The sequence below is a fragment of the Camelus ferus genome, chromosome 15, assembly GCF_009834535.1.
Source record: "Camelus ferus isolate YT-003-E chromosome 15, BCGSAC_Cfer_1.0, whole genome shotgun sequence".
Lineage (NCBI taxonomy): Eukaryota > Metazoa > Chordata > Mammalia > Artiodactyla > Camelidae > Camelus > Camelus ferus.
Genome location: NC_045710.1, coordinates 36,828,235 through 36,853,808, shown reverse-complemented (window position 1 = coordinate 36,853,808; position 25,574 = coordinate 36,828,235). Strand labels below are relative to the sequence as shown.

The window sequence follows — 25,574 nt, the reverse complement described above, 5'->3', positions numbered from 1 at the left end:
ATATGAATGCATTTGAGATGTGAAGGATACACATTTTTGTGAAATTTAGTTAATCCGTGTATGTCTCTGTGTATGTGATTGCATGTATATTTGGTCATAATGCAAAATATTTTTCTTATTAGGAGTTTTTGTTTTAGAAGTGTGAAAATCATCTTTTAAAGTTAGATTTCAGGTGGAAAAGAAAAAAAAAAAAAAACAGAGTTAGGGAGAACAATTACATCAAGGGACTGGTTAAGAAAATGCCATGAACGTGAATAGCCAGATTGTTCAAAAAAGGAAGAGCTCTTGGATATCTGTGATGAGAATAAAAGTCTGAGTGCTTAGAGTAAAGCAAAAGCTCTACTATCAGACAATAAGATGGTCAGCAATTTTAGGTCAGCTTTTCCTTAAATATAACTGTGTCTCATATTCAGACAAATATGTTATTCTTTGCGGTTCCTTTATTACAGATTCTGACCTCTTTTCTTCATATCCTGCTGTGTAAGCTTAAAAAGCACAATCCCCAGGTACTGGTCTCATTTTGCTTTTCAAGCCTAAAGATCTGTCAGGCATATGTTCTATAGATGGGAGTGAATCACAGTCAAAATGAGACTAATATGGAAGAGAAGCTCATTTCCTGTCCCTTGTCTGGCATTTTGTACAAAAAGTCCTTATTATTCACCACAACATTTGTTGAAGCAGTCAAACTGTATTCATGTCTTGAGAAAAAATGGCATTTTGAATAATTGAGTGAACGTCAGTTACGGAGCTTTGCATGACTTTCTCTCACTCTCTGCTTGGGTAACCTGAATCACTCAGAGTAGAAGGAAGTTCTCAGGCTGTTCTGTAATGTTTTGCAAATCGTCTCATGAGTGATAGTATCTCTCTGCACCAGATGGGCTGTCTCATGCCTGCAAGGATGTCATACTTGATCTTTCTCTACTTTTACATTATATGCCATAGTTTTGAGTATACGGGGTTCAATTAACACATGTTAATCAAATTATTTGATATGAGAAACCAGAGAACCTCAATAACCATGCTTTTTTCCCCTTGAAATCCACTAATAATAATACAGATAAATGACAAAAAAAAAATGAAGCTGACACCATAATACTTAACTTCTGTGGTATATAAAGATTTGGTTAAATCAAAGTTCTCTGCTTATTTAGAGATGAAGAAAGATGATTGTTCCTTATGTTGCCCCTGGAATATTTGAGAACTCAAAAGCCTTCCTTATAAAGTAACAAAGACAGCACAATTGTTTATAGCCCGAGTGCAAATTCTTCTATACTTTTGCTGCGTTAGCAGATGTTGAAGGAGGTGATGGTTGTACCCTGTTTTGGGTTGGTTTCACTTCGCACACAGCATTAAATTCTATCTGTCTTTAGTACTCTCTTTAACAGGAACCCTAGGAAGAATTCAAACAGGCAAAATGATAAAGAAACTATAAAATCTTGATATTCATACGATTAATAATTGAAGAAACAGGAAATGTTGAATGTAAAGAACATACGACTCTGCAAGCAGATGATAGCTGTCTTCAAGTGTGAGGAGGAGTGTGTGCTTAGTGGGCTTTTGGGGATAGAATTAAATTCGGATATCTTTAAGACTAATGGGAATTATATAGGGACTGCGATTAGAAAATCATTAGCCCTCTTGAGAATTGTGCAGGAATAGTTCCTATATATCTCTGCACCTCTCTGGACATTTGCTCTTCCCAGTATTTGCCACTGCTTTTGAGGGAGTAGGTCTGATGAGTTCACTTGATAATTAGTGCTCATTTGAGACACAGTGCTGTGTCCATGGCTACTTCTGGAGTTTCCAGCCAGCCTCTAGATAAGATGCATTTGCAACAGGTCCCTACTTCCTGGTTTAATCTATAGCCAGCTCTGTGTTAAGAATCACTGAGTCAATTGAAAGGGAGAAACCAGACATGAAAGGCACTGTGACCAAAACACCTGGTATAGACTGCCATGTGGAAGAGGATATATATCCAGAGGACATGGCTACTGTGTGCAGTTACACAGCTTGTGCCCTGCATAAGGGCATCTAGCTAAGAAAGCGAGTGGGGGTTGATTTCCAGCTAATACTCATCAAGTCTTGCCTCCAAGGCACTAGGGTCTCCACATGGAGGTGGCTCATTTATCAATTCCCACAAAAATGTCTTGTAGATTGTTGGTGGCCATGGCATAAAATAAAACCATAATAAAGCATGTTTCATGACAATGTAAAGCAATATTATTTACATATAGTTATCTAATTAATCACTTCATTTAAGCAACATGAATATTTTGAGAATTTCTTTAAAGTGTGCACTTTTCCAAATGAAATGTGTAATAATATACCCAAGTTTTACATTCCAGTTTAGGGTGTTCACATTATTAAGAATTCCTAATAAGAATTCTTTGTTTCAAAAAATCATTATGAGCAAAATAAGTTACTAGAGACTTATTTATGGTTAATGATATTTTGAGTCTCCAGCATATCTTCTCTCCTCTCTTACTGAAATGCCTATTGAAGGAAGTGAGGAATATTAGCATTCTCTTTGGGAAAATAAAATGTATGTAGTTTGAACCAACAGGTCATTATAGCAAACTGGTAGGGTGAGTAGTGGATGTGGACATTGCCATTAAAAGGTAAATGAGAGAGAAACAATTCTCCTATAAATTAGTTAAGTTTGTGCTTATATTATCTTGAGAAGAAATTTTTAAGGAAAAAAAATTTAAACATCAACCGTATAATGTTTGTAGAACATTGAGTATTCAAGGCTTATTCTCAGAAATGTGTGTGTGTGTGTGTGCGTGCATGTGTAAAAGGGGTTAGAAGTTGGATCTGAAAGGTGCAACTATCAGGTTAGGGTGGCACTCTTGTAATCAATTTTATTGAATAGTTTTTAAGAAGCCCAAAAGATTGTAATTTTCAAATAATTTAGCTGTCATTAGGGGAAAAATATAAAAGTGATAAAAGGAAAGCTCAGAAGAAACATTTTCTGGAAACAAAGATAATTTGGTTAAAGTGTTCTTTTTAGGCTTGTGGAAGGATATAGGTCATTAAAAGAGCTCTGTTGTAGCTCTATTGTGTCTGGTAGCATAAAATACAAAGATTAATAGGATGTTACACAGTGGTAGCACCACAGCTTGATTAAAATATGACAGCCCTGGGTTTAATTTTTTAAATCTATGTCAAGGTGGTGAACTTTCAATAGTTCATTATTTGTTTTCCTTCAGCTGATCAGTAATGATTTTTTGATGGTGTCAAAGATGTATTAACAATCAAAGTTGGAATTGAGAATAATTCTTTTTGTAGGGTCCTTTAAATGGTTTGATTTTTCTGACGTCTTCTTACTGTTCGCTTCACAAACATTAATTCTTATTATTGGAATTAATGTGCTTTGCTATATCATAGAACCCCAGTATCTACTAGGAATCTAACCAGTCAAAATGTGAGATGCCAGATGTCTTGATTTTAAAGAATAGTAACCTGATAATATTAAATATAGGGCTGTGAACTTTTAGTACTAAACTCAGTCTAGGTATGATTATTGAATAAGGAGGTTAAAAAGATGCCTTAGTAGTCGTAAAGTTAGATATACGTACAGATTTTAAAACTCTGTTTTGTTCCTGTATGTTTCCCAACACTCATGAACCAACTTCTTTAAGTGTAAATAGTTTGATAAGATCCAAATAGTACTGTATTTTCTGCTCAAAACTGTGTATTGCAAGTACAGTTCTTTCCTAAAAGATATTATAACCTGCTAAGAGCCACTGATAAGTTATTATCATAAAATAATAGCTGGATAAATTCATCAAGAGAGTTTATAATTATTTAAAGTCAACCAGCATTTATTGATCATTTACTGTATGTATGACATTTGAGATACAATGATGTGAACAGTAATAAAAATATATTTCCTGAGCAACTGCTACGTTCTAGGTATTCTTCTAGTCTGGAGGTGCAGAAGTAAAATAAGTAAGATTGCTTCTTTTATGGGTCTCACATCATTAGGGAAGGAAATCAATAAGTTACTACAGTATTAATTAATGACATACGCTTTGTAGAAAATTAAAACACTATACATGACTGACTGGGTGGAGACTTGCAGTGGGTGGTTTGGCAAGATTTCCACGAGGACATGATATAGAAAGGCAGGTGGGAGCCAGTCATGTGCAGTGCAGGGAAAAGAGTACTCCAGCAGAGGAAACATGCAGTGCAAAGGGACTAAGGTGGGAAAGGAATCTGAGTGTTCCTGGCACTGACCTGGAGCAGGAGGAAAGGGGAGAGAGGAAAGAAATAAAAACAGAATGAAAGTAGAAATATAGACCAGGGTGAGGCATTTAAATATTTTTCTAACTGGTATGTCAATCTTTGACATTCTAAGCAGAAGAATGATATGATATGACATGGAACAAAGAGGTGACCCGTGGAATTAAAATAGAAGTTATTGGAAACTTTTAAAAGAAGGATTAGGGGAGTAATGAGACAAACCCTACTGGAGCAGACTAAGGGGAGAATAAGAAAGAGGAAATGAAGAGCACCTACAGGAAATTTTCTGTGAAGAAGTGGGCAGCACTAGTGGAATTTGGATTCAAACTTGTTTCTTCTTTTTAATGAGAAAATATAGTATAACATTTCTGAATGTTGATGTAATTGATCTAGTAAAAAGTGAGAATTTGTGATTCAAATGAATGGTTTCATCTTCTCAGGAACAAAATCTTTGAGTCCAAGAAAGGAGGTGGGATCCAGATCACCACCAGAGAAGTTATCCTTGACCTCTGATGGATGAAAAACAAATTTATCCACCATAACTGGAGGGACTGCAGAGAGCAGGGGGTACAGATGGGGCTAGCGGGTAGAATTGGTGGTCAGGAAGTAGATGGGTCATTTCCATTTTCTCAGTGATTAATTTCTGAGAGTAAGTGAGTGGACTGGGTATGGGAGGTTTGAGAAGAGTGGAAAAGATGAATAAAAAGGTCCCAGTATCGTCACTAATCATATCGATTAATCATGAATTGCTTCAGGCATTATGTAATACTTTGAAATGTGGACTGTATTCTCTTGAGTGGGTCACACATAGAATGAAGAGACTACGCACAGAGGCCTTTGTGGAGGGAGAGGGTCAAAGAGAATGGGGAGGTCCAAACTTTTTGAGAAGTTTTGCCATCCTTGTTTCCAGAATTCCTTGTTCCTGATTCACAAGGATTTATTTGTAATATTAGTATTATTTTACTTTTAAGTCTCTAGCACAATTCCTCCTTTTAGAAATACTCAGTTTCCTAGGTAAGAAGTTGTCCCCTAGGGAGTTCCTTAATTATTTCATTGAGAGATGTAATCATTACTCATGAGCTCCATGCATTGCTGTTATCACCATGCTAAGTTTAGCCTTTGATATTTTCATTCTATAATTTTAGCCTACTGTGAGATAAATGAGCAGAGAAGCCGACTGCAATAATATGGACTCATCACATTTCTAGAGCTAGAAAAGACCTTAGAAATGATGCAAGTTATCTCCTTTTGCTGAAAAGGAGAAAACCCAGGGGATGAAATGAATTACCCAGTATCAACCCCTTTAATTGCAATATTCAAGGAGGAGAAGAAGGCATCTCCATCCCAGCCCTTTATACTCTCTTAACATTTAGCACTTAGTTGAGGGAAGTCATTTGTTTGAAATCCTAACAGTGCTATACACACGTTTCCTCTTCTGCGTTTTGGACTCTTTGTGATTTGTGGAGCTCTTCCAGTTTTCCAGAACATCATCAGCAGACCTGTTCCTTTTGAAGACCTTGGCTGGCACCACATTTTAAAATAAGAAATGTTATATTGGGAATTTACCTGCACTGTATGGGGGATGGATTTAAGTAGCTAAAATAAGTATAGTATTCAGATGAGGTGATAGATTTAACTAGATTTTCTCCAAAAGAAAATATTAGACAAAGCACATAAAGATTTGAAATCATTTTCAATGTATTTGTGTTAGATAAATGTATTTGTCAAATATTAAGAGTCCATTTAACCTATGTTGTCTTTTAAGTTCAAATGTCTTATGTCTCCATTTGATTATCAGAAATTTAAGTTATATATCTGAATTAGCATTAACTAAAGGTAAGAACCTAATGTGGAATTAAAATGAAGGAGGAGTTTTAAAAATAGATGTTGAAAGAAACTGATTTATTTAAAACAACTTTTATTATTTAAAGCAATAAATTGGAAGGTGACATTCTAATAGCTTTTTTTCTTAGTTGTTAAAAATTTGATCTGATTTAGTGCCAAACATCATAAATAATGATTTACCAAAGCAAAACATATAGTTTGAATATATCCAATAGTGCAACAGTTAATATAGTTACACGATTTAGAAGATGTTATCCTGTTAAATCAAAGTATAATATTTTTCACTTTTTAAACAATAGAAGTTTGATTTAGTAATACATAGCAGTTACAGTACATTTTCCAAGGAAATTGAAGTAGATTTTCCCCATCCATTAATTTCCATTACTACCCATTCATTTCTACCCTCTGGCAGCCAGTCCACTCATGCAGCATTTGCCTCACGTTTTCTATAAAATTATGTTTAGCAAATCCCACTCTCAATTGTGTCAAATGACAGGCACTAAATTTTTGGCCATCACATTAAAATAGAGTTTCTAACTGGAAAGAAGTAATAGGTAGCACAGAATGCCTTCTTCCTAATGTAATGCCCATTAAGGTGTCTATGTACAGAGGATAGTTGAAGATGGTGCTCTTTTCCAGAGAAGATGTAACCTTTTCCTCATCATACCTAATAAATGCCCATGGGAAACAAAATAATAAGGCCCTCCATTATTGTCAAGGGAAAACTAAAGTAGCAGGCTAGACCTATAGGCTACAGGAATGCTGTTAATTGTAGATGTTATTAGTTTTTTGGATTTTTTAAAAATCTCTGTTGGGATTGAGGGAAAAGCTGAGGTGGCTCCATGTAGAAAATTTAATTGGCTTATAGGCAGCTCTGTTAAGAATTTCCAGACATTTTGTAACAGCAGAGAATCATACATATATGTTATTTTCTCCTGTATGAATAAGATGCATAAGTGCTTTAGAGATTCATGAATTTGAAATGCAGTCTTAATTTTCAAAAAATATTGGATAGAAAGTGTTCAGAATAACTGGGCTAAAGAAAATTAATAACATTAGGTAGTTTTTTGTTGTTCATTGCTATTTAGAAAAAATATACAAAAGCTGATGATGTATCATGTTTCTTGTATTTCGAAAATCTCCATTTTTTAATAGAGGTATAAATTTAAAGAATTAAAAATTATAATTCTATGGGAGAGAAGACAACATGATACAGAAAAGAGATGGTAGGTCATTTATCGGCCTCATATGAAAAGTTCCATATAAATGTATATAACTAAAAGTTTATACGTTCACGTAAAAAACCTAAAACGAGCATGAATACTGAGGTCCATTTTAAATAGAATATTGCATTCTTACATAAAGTTTTAAGGTTTTCTTTAAAAAAGTACAATCTTTTATTTATTTCCTTTGGCTATATTAGTGCAGTTATTCATGCATAAAGTTTATTGAGATCTGCTAATTTCTTGTCAGCCTTGGAAACCACTGGTTTTATCTAGCCAAAGATCTGACATGACATATAAAAAATACACCAAAGATTTTACAAGTTCTATGAAATTCTAGAGAAAGCAAAGCTTTTTAAACTATTCAAGCAAAAATAAATGTTACCTGGGCCATTAGATAATCGTTCGAAGTCATTTTTGAAATACTTAAGGGTTAATAATGTAAGTCAATTGAAAATATCCATTTGAAGTTTATCCTTATTATAAAACATATTTGAATGTCTGTTATGCAGAAGGCTCTCAAAGAATTTAATCTGCCGTGTTTGAAAGCAAAGACCTGTAGAATGGTCAGTAAACGTGATCATCTCTATTTTATGACAATGCATTTTTCTAAGTATTAACATAACTAACATTTTCCATTCATATAGCCCCAAGAACTGTAATGTTGTTCACTGAAGTAAAGCATTGTAAACATGTACATATACATCATACATATCATATGTACATATACACAGCACACTCACATAAATACATATAGTTATGTGCCTCTGTGTCTTTGTGTATGCGTGTATATAATTTCTGGTGCTGTGTTAAGATGCTTCATAATTTTTTAAGAGAATATAATGGATATGAAAGTCACATGATTCTTCTCTTCCTTTACTGATTTCAGAAAAAGTGGATTCTTCTCAGTTTTTTAATGAGAGGTACATCTAACTGTATACTCAGCTCTTAAAAATAAAATTTAAAACTGGAAATTATGTTAATTATGTCTTTCTTGTCTTTAGATGCTGTTGCCTGAGCTCAACAAAAACTCCAGACTATGTTACATATTTTCTATCTTTAACACTCTTAAGAAAAAATATTAAGCTCTCATAGAATCATCAGTAAGACTGTTTTCTTAAGTGGCTTAATGGAACTTGGAATCTAACCAGATTTAATACCTGATTAGATAACAGTATTTTTATGTGAGAATGTACCTTAAGGTAAAAATCCACCTGAAATAAAGCATTTATATGAATATCTGATACATTATAATCTCTAAAGAAAGTTGGATCTAAATGAAAAGTTGTCAGTCAAATTCATGTAAAATGAATGATGCTTATCTGGGTTTAAAAAAAATTCACGGTACCTTCTCTTAAAAATGCAAAATCCAAAAGGAGACAAAGTGACCGATCACAATTATTTGATACATTTGGATACTTGTAAATCAGGTTTTATTGTAAAAAGCACACATTTGAGGGAAAGGAAAAAAATCTATTTTTTTAACTGACTTATTTTTGTGTTCTCCATCTTAAAAAGGAGAGAATGGACAGAATGCAGTTTCTGTGCTACAGTGTACTAACAGCACCACTGGAACTGCATGTTGATTTAGTGGTGACCTGATACATACGGATTCATTTTAAAGGTGGTCACAAGTTTCTGATCGCTTAAAATAAAATACTTCTTAAATCTTAATCTAAAATGGGATTTGAAATGGCAGAAAATTTGAGATGATCAGTAACAAAGATTTTTCCTTTGCATGTTCTGAACTTTCTACTGACTTGTTTCCATAGTTCAGATGAGAAGGATTTTGTAATGATTCCTGATTACCTTAACAGGATCTTTGTATCTTCATTCACTATTCTTCTGCGTAATAGGCAGAAAGTGAGATTCTGATTAGTGTATTGCTCTATTTTTTATCACAAGAAAGGCTGTGGCATGTATTTGTTCTGATCTTATTTGAGCTCAAATTAAACTGGAACGGTGCCTGGTACAGGGATACCTTAATTCGTTAAACAAATATTTATTGTTGACTATTTGCATGGCATTGTGTATGGTGAATAGAAAGAGGTCCTTACTTTCAAGCTATTCAATCAATAGAAGTAAACCATTTATTCAAACAAAAACTTTCCTTGGAAAGACATAGTTCTTCATTAACAAACTAGAGGTGTCTGCTTAAAGGTAATGCCGCTACAAGTCAGTCTGCTACTTTATATAATTGTGGGGGGAAATCACCGTATCTTGCCTTTTTTAACATGCATGCTAGTGCCTGTGCATCCCCCATTTATGCAGACCAGCAGCATCTCCATTAATAATGATCACTGAAGCTTCCTGTGTCACATGTTTGTAAGCACATAGTTCAGCCCTCTCTACTCATAAGATAAATTCATCAGTTAGGGAAAATTATAAATGAAGCTGTTGGAGGAAAGATAGTAAGGGAGGAGTACTTTATAATACAGATGCAGAGGAATTTTAGTACATTTTTCCATTTTGCTACTGTAAGATGTTTTCAGGAGGTGAAAGAAAGAAAGGAAAAAAGAGAGAGAAGGGGAAAGAGAAAGTAAGGAAGAAAGAAGAAAAGAAAGAGTGAAGGAAGGAAGGCAGTCATGCAAGCAGGAGGGAAGGAAAGAAGGAAGATACAAAGAACGGAATATGGTTGTTCTCCCTCAGCTAGGCCAGGTCTGATCCTTTGCTTTCTTTAGTATCAGAAGGATCTTAATGGAGAACAGCATCCCAGCAGGTGTTGTGGTGAAGGAAGAATTGACAGATTAATGAGGCAACTCCTAGTCAGGTATAAACACCATAAAGGAGTTCTGCACTTGCAGCATATGCTGTAGTCAATATAAAGTACAATTAAGGCTGCACTCCTACACCCTTAATGTGAAGGGAATAGACTTTCTTTTCCATGGGAAAAAAAATCTATGGTAAAATAAAACTATTCGTATAACCTATGTTAGTGAGACATTCTGTAATTCCAGATGATAGGATTAAGTCACCTTTGTACACTTCTGATAATCTTGGCTATGTTTTGCCTCCCCCTCATGCCTTCTGTAGAGCTGAGTATACAGAACATATTCAATAGTTCTGGTTGACTGATAATGAACAAAACCCTAGGAAGGTTTCACCTGTGGTTTGGAAAATTGAGATCATTTGGGAGCAAAAGCTTAACATACTAACTGGTATACTTGATTTCTTGTTGAGGTTTAAATTGCTTTTATAATCAACATTCATGAAAACTTGAAAAAAACTGAAGGAAACATCTACAGCAGAAATAAAATTTCTGAGACGAAACTTAACGGTTAAGTCACCACTGACGCAGGAAAGCAGACATAAAGCAGTGAGATACAGGGAAGCTTGTAGTGTGTGTCCCAGGGTTCTTGGACACAGTTACTTTGGGAAACAAAAGTAGGCAAGCTTTCTTGGTTTTGTGAATACAGAGAAGACTTAGCAAATTTAGAAGCTGTGATGTGCGGAGATTTAAATTTAAATTTCCATGGTGCACACTAGGAGAAGATTCTCCATCGTTGGATTGCTCTGGTGTTTTCAGGTACTTGCATAGAGCTTGCCTAGCAACTACTAAGAAAGAAACAGTTGACCTCAGGGGAGACTCAGGAAGATAATCAGAATTTTAATTGCAAAGCAGGTACAAACAGTGATAGAGCGAATTATGAGCTGAAGGGAGATGGGCCTTTTGTTAATGTTAACTACAGGAACATCCTAATTGTGGAACAGGAAAGATGTGTAGGATATATTTATATGCCATTTGTTATTTTATATAAGTATGAGGAACTCTCAGTGTAAATGAAGATGAGAGTTATCTTGTTAACTTGGGAAATAGTCAATAGTATTTTTGGAATCACTTCATATGTTAAAATGTTACTTTAAGGGCAAATGTGAGCTTGTTCTACAAATGCTTTAGATTGCTTCCATTGCCTTTCGTTTTTATTTAATTTCTGTGTTTTGAACCATCAAGACTTCTCTATATGTTGTTGTCAGCTATAATTAATAACTAATAGAAATTTTGTAGATTCTCAAATGTAACAGATGATATACACAAGAATAAACCCTGTCCCCTGGAAGACATGTTTGTCTCTACGTATACATAATGATCTTTTTCTTCCCAGGAAAAGAATTGATAAAATTCCCTTTTATTGACCCTGATTCAATACTGCAAATGCTCAGAGAGTGGATCACCATCCTGGGTCACTTATCCTCATGTAGATGCCAATTTCAGTGCTTGAATCATTGGCCAAAATGTGTGGTCTAATTTAACATATTATATAGGTTTTTCTCCAAATGGTAGCTGAATCCAAATTGATCATGTTATATTCTTTCTTTTTAAGTTATCTTTCTAGAACTTACATATTCCCTGTAGCTATGTGTCTATAAAAGCATGTATTTTTCCTAACACTTCTGTTCTTTAAAACCAATAACCATATGAATTAAATCAGCAGCTACATTCTTGAGCAGTATAGAAGAGTTATTTAAAACAAATGATGAATATCTTAAATATAACTTTTTTGTAGTGGTTTAAGTGTTTATTCCTTAAAGTTTTGTCCAGGAACCTGAAATTTTATTAGAAATGCAGAATCTTAATTTTCAATCCATCCCTACTGAAAAAGAATCTACATTTTAACAAGATATCCCTGTATTGTATACATGTTAGTTTTAGAAGCTTGAACTAGGTGACCAGCCAGAATCAAAAGTAAATGTTAAAAAATATTTTTTAAATAATTACCAATGAAAACAATATTGAGGAATGAATAAGTAGGAAAGACATAGATAAACACACTAAGGCTATACCAGACCTTAGGTTCAGAAGGAAATTTTGGGAAAGAAATTTGGAATTTGGTATAAAACTTGAGAACAAATGTGGAATCATAAAAGTTCTTAAATGCATAGTTGGGTTTAGGGAAGGGGTATGTGAGAAGGGCTGTTTGTGGCAGGACTGTTGTGAGTTCTGCTCTTCTAAATAACCACAGCAGATTGGAATCATGAAGACATTGAAAAGGATGAGCGTACCATCTGAAGGAAACGATTTTTGTACAGAAATGCAGAGTAATTATCATAGTGTATTCACTTACAGGTTAAAATCTACACAAAGACTGTTAGTAACTAGGGACTTATGCCTAATCATAAGAAGTCTCTTGTGTATGTTGGTTTGTCTCCAACACATCAGACAGGAAGAAGCTCTCCATGCTGTTACTTTCAGCGGAAGAGCTGAGCCGAGGTACTCTCCAGGAACGGAAGCTTTACACCTTATGTGCTCAAGAAATGGTGGTAGACAAACCATGGCTCAAACACAAGCTCTATGTAGATATGTGACTTAGAAAGTCTTACCCTTTCTTGGCTTCATTTCCCTTACTTTTCCAAATTGAGAGGGGTGGGGAGGAGATGGTTTTACAGCCTAGAATTAACTGTACAATGTAAGTAAAGCACTGTACATAAATCAGTTGGCATAGATTAAACATACAGGTTATGGTAATTATCATTGTTTATTAAAAATCTTATAGCAGCACAGGCCCCTGAGTATGTTTGGAATACATTCTGGCAAATAGTAACAGTTGAAAATTTCACAAAATCATTACTTGTATTTTGTCTAAGGTTTCCTTTATCAAAAGAAGCATTCTTTTAAAAAGAACATACAATTTCATTGTTGCCAGTTAGAAAGGTAGTTATTCTAATCTTGGATAATGCAGTGATAGTAAAACCATTTCAGGTTTTGGAATCCTATGTATGACTTTTTATCCTAACTGAGAAATTAAGACTATGGTTCCTGAAATGACACCCTACAGGGAAGGACAGTATCCTGAAAAAACACGAAGGTGCCATATTTCACATATTGTGCCTCATTAATTATGTTATTATAAAAGGGAAGATGCTAAATGAATATAGTAAAAAACATTGTAATGTCCAAATGGGATCCTTTTTTTATCATTAAAAAAACAACTCTATCTTTGAAAAGCAGTTTCCTTTCACAAAATCACAGTGATTTGCTGTCACTTAATCATTTCTACTCTATTTTAACTTTATGGAATGTTGGAAGGGTGTCTAGAGAGGCATGAGAGAAAAGGGAAATTTATTTGAGGACAGACATTTTGAAACCACTGCATGTTGGCTCTATCTTAATAATTCTTAAGTAGCATACTCAATAATTCACACTTCAATGCATGTCACTTCTGTCACGGTGTCTAGGAGAAACTTGGAATCTAGAACTGAATTCTGATCCTTAATGGATAACTATCTCAAGATTCATTTTTCTTAATTTTAAAAGGGCCACTATAATATACACTTGAGCCACTCCACAGGTCTACCGAGAGAAACAGATGTAGTAGATATGAAGCAGTAATTTTAGTTCTCTCAGTGGGCATATCATTTCTAAAGGTCATATCTCTGTATCAGTGTATCTGTAAATAGTGAGCAGTCAAAAGATACACGCTCATTTGTCCCAAACACATGTTGCCTAATTTTTACAAAAACTTACTTTAGTTATGTACTTTTCACTTGAAAATAACAGTAGGAAACATTTAAGGATTAAAAAAAACATGGTTATGCTATATTATTTTTAGATCATATTTTGACTTTTAAGCTACAAGTTAATTTCTGTGAACTCAGTGAAGAATGGTAATTCTCTTGGAAGTATATGCTTGTGGTTTTGGTTTGTGTTTTGCTCTTGTTGTTTTGGTTAAACATCTAAATCTAGCCTGCTAGCATACTGGAAATTACATTTGTAAGAAATAGGATCTGCTTTGTATTCTTTACATATGTTTGAGCATAGATTACTTAATTTGGGGAAGTAATGTTTACAGAGTTATTTACAAATATATGTTTTGGTAATTCCCAAATATGTTTGGCTGTGTATTTAAACATGTAATAGTGTCAGAATGTGGCAATTGGGCATAGTAAGAGCTAACTCATTCTCAAAAGGCCTTGTGTTTACAAAACTCTGTCTGGATTGCGAGGACAACAAACAGATAAGAAGTAACCCTGTTGTCTTGTGAATCAGCATGAAGTGTTTTGGAAATAAGTTTCTTCACTACTTTTTAGTGATTGTAGACATGATATACCACATTTAAAAAAATACACTTCACTATTTTCCTATTGATTTTTTCTGTTTATTTTTAGAGTTTAAACAGATATTTATTTTCCCTACTAAGTAAACTGTGGTAAATCAAATTCACTAAAAATTCGCAATGTGTAGTCTGAAATTATGGTAACCAAATGGTCCATTTAGTTCAGTCTGTTCATCTGAGCCACTACATGGTTTATGCATGTTTGTGATCAACGTGCCTTTAAGGGCCTATTTCTCTTCAGAACAGGCCAGTGTGTACCACACTAGGGCAGAACTCTAATTTCTTGATATGTATGCAACTACATAATTTCCAGAACTGAAATAAAATAGTACATTTTCCCCAATTATAACAGAGTTAAAAGGAGAAAAAAGTTAGCTGAATTTCTGAGATTGAGATGGAATATCCAAAACATAATCATCAAAACAGTTATCCCTCTGTCAGTTTAAGAGACTAAATGACTTTATCCCTGATTTTTTAAGCATCTGATGCAAAATGTCAAACCAAGTTAATCAGTGTAACTCTATGGGAGAGTAAATAGAACACTTCTTCAGAAACTGTCTTGAGCATACACTAGGTAGAAGAACCCTAATAGCTCCTAATATGGGCCCACATGCAAAGCATAAATACCCTGAGGTCTCTCTCCTGGCACTAGGATTCCCCAAGTTCAGGTCTTAGAAGCTACAGGTTAATCCTGAGAGTGAGCAAGGTCTAGAAATTCAGAGATTCACCTGGTCCTTCCATGGATGCTGCATATCCTTCCTCCATTCCAGATTTTCATATTCTTATCCTTGTGTACATTAACTTCACTAGCTTGGGGTTCTTCCCAGTACTTATTTTCTGTAATTCTTCTCTTTTGAGGGTAGATATTTTGTTCAAAACAAGACTGCAGCTTTCATATTGTTTACGTGCTGAGTACATCCTCACTGTATTTATTCTCAAGAAGAGATGACCTCTTTAGGAAAGTTTGGTTGCTGGTAAGAAAAGAAGGAGAAGGAGAAAGGAGGGAGGGAGGGAGGGAGGGAGCATAGAAAAATAATCCTTAAGTCCTTTTATGAGCTTCTGTCTCCATCAGATATGAAAAATTAGCACCTTATGCAGGGCAGATCTGATGTTCTCTTTTGGGCTAACCTTTTTATGGAAACAAATGCCTAAAGCTTATTGTTTCTTTTCTCATCTGCAAGATAAGGGGAGAATAACATTCATTGTATCCACTTAGGATTTTTCAATGTGAGTCACTTTCTGAGATAGATGACAGATTTGTTATTCTTAATACTAAAATCTACCACAAAGACATTTGTTACAACTTAAGAAAAAAGCAAATTGACTTGAGAAACAATATTTTGGGAACAAAGGAAGAGTCAAGGAAATAGCTGTTTTAGGATTGTATGTTTTTTAGGTTTTCTTGGTTTTTGTTGTATGCTTTCAACATTGGAGAATTTTTATGTGTAAGAAAATGGTTCTGGAGGCAGTCCAGGGCCATAGGTAATTAAAAAAAAAGTTTTCTATGTAATTAGCCGAGCGATTTTGGCCAAGTCATTTAATTTCTACAAGCCTCAAGTTTTCATTTGCTAAAACAGGATGGTAGCATGAGCTATAAGGCAGTGTTACTTCTATTTTTAAATCCAGTGCTTTTAAAAAACAATCATGATACATGTGATAAAATCATGTGGTTGTATGTATGTGCACACGGGACTTTTTAAATTGGGATATAATTCATATACCATAAAATTCACTTTTAAAGTGAACAGCTCAGTGGGTGTTAGCATAGTCTCAAGATTGTGCAAGTGTCTCTACTATCTAATTCTAGAGCATCTCCATCACCCAAAAAGAAACCTCATACCCATTAGCAGTCACTCTCATTCTTTGTCCCTAACCCCTCATAACTGTTACATAATTTACTTTCTAACTGCATGGATTTGCCTATTCAGGACACTTAGTATAATGAAATCATACAATATGTGACTTGTGTGTCTGGCTTTGTTCACTTAAGGGCTTAATGTTGTAGCGTCTATTAGAGTGTTATTCTTGTTTGTAGCTGAATAATATTTGACTATATGAATATACCACATTTTGTTTATCCATTCATCAGTTGATGGATATTGAGTTGTTTCCACATTTTGGCTGTTATAAATAAAGCTGCTATAAACATTGATGAACAAGTTTTTATATAAACATGTGTTTTCAGTTATCTTGAGTGTATACCTAAGGGTGGAATTGATGCATCATATGGTAACTCTATATTTAATGTTTTGAGAACCTGCCAGATTATTTTCCAAAACACCTGTACCATTTTACATTGTAATCAGTAATTTAGGAGGGCTCTAATTTCTCCAAATCCTTACCAAAACTTGTTATTATCTGTCTTTTTTAGTGTATCGATATCAAAGATAAAGTAATTTAAATAAAACTACAGACCAATATTTTTCATAAATATAGCTGCAAAAATTCTAAAGAAACTTTTGACACATATAAACCAATAACATTTTTAAATGATGCTTCACAACTAACTAGGATTTAGAATGCAATGTTGGTTTAGCATTTGGATATAATTTACTACAAATCATCATATCAGTAAAAGAAAAAAGAAAAAATATGAAATTATATGATCATCTCGATAGATGTTAAAAAAAGAAAGCATTTGACAAAATATAATATCCATTCCTGATTTAAGCAAACAACCAGACCAAAAAAAACTCATGGCAAACTAGGAATAAAAAGAAACTCCTTCAGCCTGATAACATTTATGAGAAGCCCACAGCTGAGATCGTACTTAATAGTGAAAGACTGAATGTTTTCCCCTAAGATTAGAGACAAGACAAGGATGCCTACTCTTGTTTTCCAGCTTTATTAAAATATGATTGACAAGCAAACTGTAATATGTTTAAAGTGTTCAGTGTGATTATTTAATATACACATACGTTGTGAAAGGATTCCCACAATTGAATTAATATATCTATCACCTCACATGTTTGCATTTCGTGTATGTATCAGAGTGCTAAAGATCTAGTCTCTTAGCAAATTTCCATAATACAATATAGTATCATCATTATCAACTATAGTCACCATACTGTACATTAGACTCTCAAGCCTTATTCATCTTATAACTGAAAGTTTGTACCCTTTTACTTACCTGTCCCCATGTCCTCTTCCCTCCTCCCCCTAGCAACTACCATTCTACTCTCTGTTTCTATGAATTTGATTTTTCTTTTTAGATTCCGCATATAAATGATACCATGCAGTATTTGTCTTTCTCTGCCTGGCTTATTTCACTTAATATAATGGCCTCTAGGATTATCCATGTTGTCCTCAATGCAGGAGTTGCTTTTAAGGTTGGATAATATGTGATAACATATATTCCACATTTTCATTAAGGAATGTTGACTCTTGACACTTTTATTCAACATTGTACTGGAATTTCTATCTCAGGCAATTAGATAAGAAAAAGAAATAGATGGCATTCAAATTAGAAAGGAAGAAATAAAACTCTGTACTTGCTGGTTGTATTGTCTTGTATATAGAAAATTATAAGGACACCACACACAGACACAGACACAGACACAGACACAGACTCACACACACTGTTAGAGCTAGAGTTCAGCAGGGTTGCAAGATACAAGATCAATATATGAAAATAAGCTGTCTTTTTATAGAATAGCAACAAATAGTCTGAAAACGAACTTGAAAAGCAAGTCTACTACAGTAGTATCTGCCGGCGATAGATTTCTTAAGGGCATGTTTCTGGTAGAAAGCAGCAAGAAAGAAGGCACGCTATCAGTTTGGAAATAGTACTTATGTTAACTTTTGAGAGCTGAAATGAAGGCCTAGAGATCCTACTTGACAAAAGCCATGGTTGTTGGAGAGTCCCCGGTGCTTACACTTGCATCTAGCACAGCGCTGAGTACTCAGTAACCGTGGTGGTGTTGGACTGCGAAGCACAGAGTGTTACTTTGCAGCTGTCCTCTGTGTTGAGCATGAGAGCCTCTTGTTCTCTTGACCATATTTCCTGATTGGCAAATTTCCAGCCGTTTCAGGAAAACAATCCAGTTTCCAGGACTGAGCCTTTAGGCGGGGGTGGGGGGACCTTTGGCCCGAAAAGACCTGCTACTCAGAGCAATTGAGCAAGACAAGTAAATAGAGGATTGTGATCTCTAGTGTTTTCTTAAAGAAATGTTGCAAATTCCTTCTGAAGTGGGGAGAGAGGAATGGAAGGGTTTCACAACAAAAGACATTTTTGGATGGGCTTCTTTCTTCCTCATTTCTGAAAAGTTTTCCACTATCCCCAGTGGACATTGTAAATCAGTTATAAGCCATGAAGTCTTCAGGGCCAGAATGATAGTTTAAGTTACCAATTGGTTTAAATGTCATTTAAAATTTAGTTTTATTTAATGTGATGAAGAATCATAAAAAAAGCAATTCACAAATGAACTTAATACTTCTGTAAGTTGAACTCACTTTTCTCTCCTGGATTAAAGAAAGAATAAAAATCTTTTAGTCTTTAGAATTTAAAACTTTGGCCTAAATTAGTCCACAAATTTTGTGCATGCAATAGAACAAAAGTAGAAAGCCAACATTTATTGATTGTTAATGTTATGCCAGGCATATTGCAAACATATGTTTGACCAGGATTTCTTAAATAATTGGCTTTATGGACATTTTGGGCTGCATAATTTTTTGTTGTCGGGGCTGTTTAGCAGCATCCTTGGCCTCTGCCGATCAGGTGCCAGTAACATCCCCTCCTGGTTATAAGAATCAAAAATGCCTTATGAGGGCATAATCTCCCTTGACTGAGAACTTTGTAACCTCACCACAACTATAAGGTAGGTACAATTATTTTTCCTGTTTTATAACCCCCCACCCACACCCAGAAGAAGAAGATAGATTAACTAACTTGCTCAAGGACATAGCTAGTAGGTGCCAGAGCTAAAATTTAAAATCACCCTTATCCTGATGCTCACATGCACCATTGTGACCACCAGATTCTCCTCCTGAATTCTTATTTTTGGTCCCACAATAGGGGTTTACATAAGGGCACAGATTTTGAGAGAGAATTATTGCACAAAGAAGCCGTTACAATAACTACTCTGATATTCCAAGTTTAGGTAACATTTTGGCCAACGTACTGGAACCCCACACACACCCCATTGCATCTTTCATGTCATTTTTCTCACTTAATATTAAAAGATACTAAAGTGTCAGCGCAGAAGTGTGGATTCTAGAGTCAAACTGCCTGTGTTTGAATCCAGATTCTGTTTCTTATTAGCTCAATGATTTGGGAAAAGAGATCTGGCCTTTCTGTACCTGAGAATACTCACGTGTGTACTTAGGCTGATGGCAGTACCTCCACATAGAGATCCTACTTGACAGAAGTTTGTGCTAGGATGAGATGAGGTACCGTGTGTAAAGCACTTAGAACAGTTAATACAACACAAGCTCTGTAAATGTTAACTCTTGGTTTTTAAATCTTATTTGTTTTAAACCCATCCCCTTCGTAATTAAGTTTTTAGGAGTATATATATAAACCTTGCTTTGTTGTAAGAACTAGCAGAACATTTTCTCTCTTAATGCCTGAAGAGGATCTGAGTTTCTAGGGCAGAGATAGCCACTGGTTCTCCGACACTGTTTTCCCTACACGCGTGTTTCATGTGTTTTGGCTAAACCAGCTCTTGCCAGGCAGGTTTTTGGGGAAACTTTGGCCCTGCACTCCAATCTGCTGCTACAGAACTGACTGGGAAGGCTACAGATTTCATTCATTTCTGTATATAATCATTTGACCCTCAAATAAGTAATACTTTTTACTTCCCAGCTAAGTGCTGGATGAGAATGAAGTGTTGCTTTTTCTGTAAAAATATTCTTGGGAGGTGTAAGAGGCAACTCTGTCATATCCATCCAATGGAATCACTTTCAAATCTCAACACAGACATTATCTAGCTATTTGGCTCTAACCCAGTTGCTTAACCTCTTTGTTATTTCCTTGTATATGAAAATACCGCAGTAACGGTTCCTGTCTCCTGGGCTGGTTGTAGTAGACGAGAGAACATGTACAAACCACATAGCATCTCTAGCCTGTAGGGTAAGTGTGCGCTAAATGGTAAATTCTGTTCTTGACTCCTGAATGCCAGTCTTGAAATAATAGTAATAAAAAGAAAACTATGCGAGAACTTCCAGTTTGACACCAAATGTCAAGCCAGGTTAGAGGATGATCAGAGTGGCCATAGGATTTCACAGTGAGTTTTATCTAGTGCATCAGGACACATTGGTGCATCCAAAGATGTACTGAGACGGAAAAAAACTAGCTATATGTTTGTGTTATTGTTTAAGGTAGAAAACAATCTGAGTTGAAGGGAGGGATATGTTTATCCAAATATATATCCTCATTCAATCTCTTTGAAGCTTTTCCTGTGATGTTAAACTCATTGGTATCTTTCATACTCAACACCTTTGGCGCTTATTCTTAGACTTTATAAAATTCATCTTTTACAGCAATTATTCTGAATATGTTTTGCCTCCTAATTAGATTCTAAGCTTGTAGGCAGGAAATGTACTTTCTCTTTTTCTGGTAGTTTTTAGGACCTGGCATAGCATCTTTCACGTAGAGGTGTTAGATTAATGTGTGTTAATTGATTGGCCAAAACCAGTAATGTGGAAAGTCAGTGGATTTTGGGACATGCTGGCTGGTCTCCCTTAAATTGCTCCTGTTCTACAGCCAGTAGTTATATTTATTTATGATCTTCTGCCGTAGCTTTAGGGAGCATTTGAGGAGCTTTCATATGTGGTTTATTAATAAAATTCACTTTTAAACTAGCATATTTGCAACCTCACTTTTTAAAAAGCCTACTTTAAAATTTCCCTCTTAAGGAAGGTACATGATGGCTAAATAGATGATCACATTAAATGCTGTGTAACCACCACTTACAGAGTTTAACTCACTTCTCTATAATTACTCTTTGAACTCTGCTGAAGAGCTGTAACGTACACCGCTGGTGGCAGTCAGGCCCAGGCCTTGCCTCTCCGGTTTTTTTATTTACTAACTGTTTTGTGAACTATGATTTTCATCCTGTTCATAACATTTCTGGTATATAATTATTTGCAGCCTTCACTTTATATTTTTATTGTAAGAGTAGTGACTCAGGTCAGCTGTGGATTAAAATGCTACTTCCCTAGCCAGACCTTTATGTATGCACATGTGTGTGCTGCGCGCGCGCACACGCGTGTGTGTAGGGGTGGGTATGAATGGAACTGAAAGCAGTACATTCTCACACGTGGCTCCTTCCCATTGTTCTCCTTCCACAGCTGTCTTTCCTCACCTACACCCCACGTGTGAGTGCCGCTTGAGTCAGTCTCCACGGCTCGGTTGGTTTATCTCCCATCTGAAAGTGCTGCAGGCCCTGGGACCGTCCTGACCCTGTCAGGTGACATCAGGTCTCTCATTTTGCTCTGCTGCTCAGATGGTGAATCCTGGTTTTAGAAACTAAGCACTTTTTTTGTGAAGAAGCTCCTACAGGAGGCCCAGTTTACAGAAACTTTATCTCATTCTTGGTTCCCAGTTTATGAATACTGAAATCCAACCTTGAATCCCAAGCCTTACAACCAAACCCTTTTTACCCAAGGTCCTCCCTCCTGCTTTCTTGCCTGCTTCTCTGTTCTGGAATTCTGCCCACTGTCTACTTACTACTATACTCCCTGCATCACCACCTACTCATCCATGTTTCCTTCCCAGTTCTGGTGGACCTTTCTCAAGTATTTACTCCACTGAAGGGCAACTGTCAGTGCCTAAATTCCTGGATGTCCCTGATCTGCTCCATAAGCTGTTGAATCAACCTTGCATCTTGCTCTTTGTGGGTAGCAGTTGCACCAACTAAAGTTCGCTCTGAAAGCTCTACAGTAAAAACCTGAGTGTTGACAACAATATGTAGGCAGTTTAGGGGTTGAAGACTCCATAAAGGTGGTCCATATAATCTCATTCTTTTAAAAGAATTGACAGGGTAGTTTTTAAATAATTGTATTAAATTGGGATAGAGCAAGTGTTATGCTGTGATTTTTGATTTTCATTTGCAAAAATAAAATATATCATGACATAAACATGATATGATAGATATGATGAGCATAAGGAGTAAAATTTGATGGCATATAATTTCTACATATTGCATATATCTTTTCTCTTCAAGAGGAGGAAGAAATGATTAATGTCTTTAAAATGAATGAATAGGCCTCTGAGTACCATTTCAAAAAAGTGTTGGCTTTTGTGTGCCTGAATGCAGGGGAATGTGGTCTCAGGAGTTCCTGAATGTAATACGTAGAAAGTTGTTTGTAATTAACTGATCTGTGTATTTGTCCCCAAGGTGGGACTTCTTACCTTTGAAAAATGTACATTGTATTTTTAACCTACACACAATACCCCATCTAAGTCAGTTAGTATGACTCAAATTTGTTGGTTGAATACAGACATAAGATTTGTCTTATTTTAACAGCTTTTTTTTTTCTATTTCAGTTTTTAGAGTCTACATGATATGTGATGTAATTAGTATGGCCCAATCACATATAAAATACTTAGACCATTTACTTCCGATAATGTAAGCACAGTCCTAAATCTGCAAAGTGGAAATGAGCTACAATTGACTACTTATTGTACTCCAAACAGTTTGTTAAGTGCTTCTGAAACATTATGTTGTAACAACTTCACAAGGTTTTCATTGCTCTCTGTTAGGAAGCTAAGACTCAAAGACAATGAGGAATTTGTCTACAGTTATAATAATAAATGACTGAATTAGGATTTGAACTCTGTTCAGTGGATCTGGTGTCCACCGTGGGTCCATGCTTATCCTAGTCTACATTCCATCAGGATGTGGAAATGAATTATTGAAGTTAAAGTCATTGTCTTAAATCTCCCATTTGCCTGCCATGTCTTGCTAGTGCCACAGTGTTCGTCTCCCTTAGTGTTTTCTCCTCCACATCCATTGACCATTTATGGATCGCTGCTTGGAAAGCAGTCAACTAGGCACATGATGGAACACAAAGAGACATTAGATATGGGTCTCTCCTTCTGGCAGCTTATTTTCTGACTGACAGGTCAAAACTATCTTACTATAAATAATTAATAGGAATGACAGAGTATGTCAAGTGAGGAGGGTGGAGTGAAACTCACTATGCTCTGGGGCAGGTGAGGAAAGGTGGAAAATGAAAGTAGAAAACACAGGCGGTACTTTGAAGAAGTGATAGGGGATGGATTGGATGACCTGGATGATGATCTGTTGTCTCACAACAGACACTTTGAAACATGCTTTTGTATACTCATCAAAGGCACTTTACTTTTCTTTTAAAAATTGTAATAGTTTAAATTTTTAAGTTTAAATTAAACTATGATAGTTTCTTCTTAATTTAATTTTCATCTCCCACTTCTAAAATATGAAGCCCATGATAGTGTGGCTTATGCTGATCTGTTCACCTCTATTCCTCTAACACCTACAACTGTTCCTAGTATGTAGCAAAGTCTCAGTAAGTTTGGTTGAAGAGTTAGTCATGACTGACAAAACCATTCTGCATTCTGCTTTCTAATGACTAAAATAGCTGATATTAAAGAGTTTTACATTGTTGAATGCTCTTTTTAATGAGTTATCTGGTCCATTGTTACAAACAACAGTGTTTATTAGGTTTATCATTTTGTTGTAGTATTTGTACACACGAGAGAAGATAGAACTTTTATCAGGGTCTCAAGTTTCAATGTATTCTTCTCATAAAGCATATTTAAAAAGGCCCCGTTTTACTATCCTAGATTAAAATTCATAAATAAGATAATCTAGTAAAATAAGATAGGTGACATGGATTATATAACACTTAATTTTTAAAAGCAATGTAATTCCATATTATTAATATAAAGGAAGCATATGAGGAAAGCTATTTTTATGAAATTCTGTGTATCTCAATATGCAAATGTTCAGGCATGTGAAGAATAGAAGGCATCAAAGGCAGTCAGCTGCTTATACCTAAATGTAGAAGCTCCATGAATATGAAGCCACATTTGCACGCTAATGGAGGTGTGTTATATTGGTGACTCATACTATGGGAAGTGTTGCAGTTGACGACTGTTTTTTTAATTGCTGAACAACTCTCGGTAAATTTCCAAACCAAATAAGTTCTGTAGTTCTCCAACTTTACAAAGTAGTTGAATTCTTTAAAAAAAAAAAACAAAACAGAAAGAAATAGAAAAGTGTGCAAAAAATGCTTGGTGTTCATTTGCTTAAAATTAGGTGGTAGGCACAGATAATTATAAACAGGTTATTTGTGTAGATGGTTATCTAGTGGGGCATTTGAAAGCTGCATGGAGCATACCGACTGTCCTTTGCATTGCAGGACTTCTGTCATCCCTGACCCCTACCCACTAAGCCAGCACAGCACCTCTATCCTTGTGGAATATATATAGGTATATGAGGTCACAGATGTAAAAGATTTGTGCCTCTAGGGTAGTACTACTCTTTGAGAACCATTGCTGTAGACAAATAAGGAGCTAGGCACAATTTATTTTATTTACTCTCTCTCCTTCTTTTGAAGTACAAATTTCTCCCCTCAGTTAAATCCGCTACACTGACATTGGTTGCCTCGAGTCAGTCTTTCATCTCATCCCTTTTCAGCCCTCATGTTATCTTGAAGGTGCATCTCCCCAGAAATATCCTGGACGTTGAGCCAAGGCTCTCCCAGTGCTTATTTCTAGCTGCTGTTACTGAGCAATTTAATAAAATCTGATAAATTTAACTCCCAACGTACTACTTCTGTCATATAGGGACTTCTAGTTTTACTTCATATTTTTAATTACATCAGAACTAAGGTATCCTGATAAAATTTCAGACCTCTGCCATGTACCTGTGAAAGGAGTGTTCAGATACGTTGGCTTTCCAAAGCCATTATATAATTTGCTGACTATTACCTATTACAGACCAGAACTGTCAGGTTATTTAATATCTTGGAGACTCAGATTTTTCTTTCATAAAACAAATGATAATGAGAACTGAAGTTGTATCTGTGATTAGGAAATAAGATATCCTTTGTATAACATTGTTAGCATAAACTCAAGTACACAGATAGTGTTAGTGCTCCTTGTTACCAAAAATTTTTCGCCTTTCACCTTACTGTCGAGCTGTCGTTCTCAGCTAGGGGTGATTTGGTGGAGGGTGGGAGGGTGATAGTGGCATTTAATGGCTAGATGCAAGGGATACTA

At 35.4% G+C, this 25,574-nt stretch overlaps 1 protein-coding gene and 1 long non-coding RNA gene across 32 annotated transcripts in view; both read left to right on the top strand.

Annotated features, from left to right (window-relative positions):
* The window catches only part of NRXN1 (neurexin 1), a 1,021,444-nt gene that overhangs the window by 51,616 nt on the left and 944,254 nt on the right, over positions 1-25,574 (top strand). The window lies entirely within an intron of this gene.
* LOC116668979 lies at positions 1,692-23,644 on the top strand. Its single transcript, XR_004326323.1, has 3 exons — positions 1,692-1,702; positions 3,510-3,514; positions 23,475-23,644. It is a non-coding gene; the product is annotated as an uncharacterized LOC116668979 (long non-coding RNA).